Source organism: Neophocaena asiaeorientalis, unplaced genomic scaffold (genome assembly GCF_003031525.2).
Source record: "Neophocaena asiaeorientalis asiaeorientalis breed wild unplaced genomic scaffold, Neophocaena_asiaeorientalis_V1.1 scaffold264, whole genome shotgun sequence".
Classification (NCBI taxonomy): domain Eukaryota; kingdom Metazoa; phylum Chordata; class Mammalia; order Artiodactyla; family Phocoenidae; genus Neophocaena; species Neophocaena asiaeorientalis.
Window position 1 is genome coordinate 180,932 of NW_020185332.1, and position 200 is coordinate 181,131.

Here is a 200-nt window from a genome sequence, read left to right on the forward strand (position 1 = left end):
GGGCGTCCGGGGACAGCGGCGGCCCGGGCTGGAGCGCGCAGGACCCCGCGCGGCCCCGACCTGAAGTCCGGCGGGCGCCAGGAGGAAGTCGTGGGAAAGGAGCGGCGAGAGGGGCCCCAGGCTGGAGGGCCGGGCTCGGGCCGTGGCGTATGCTCTCGGAACCCACACTCAGGAAGCTCAGTTGGAGTGGCGGGGCCGGG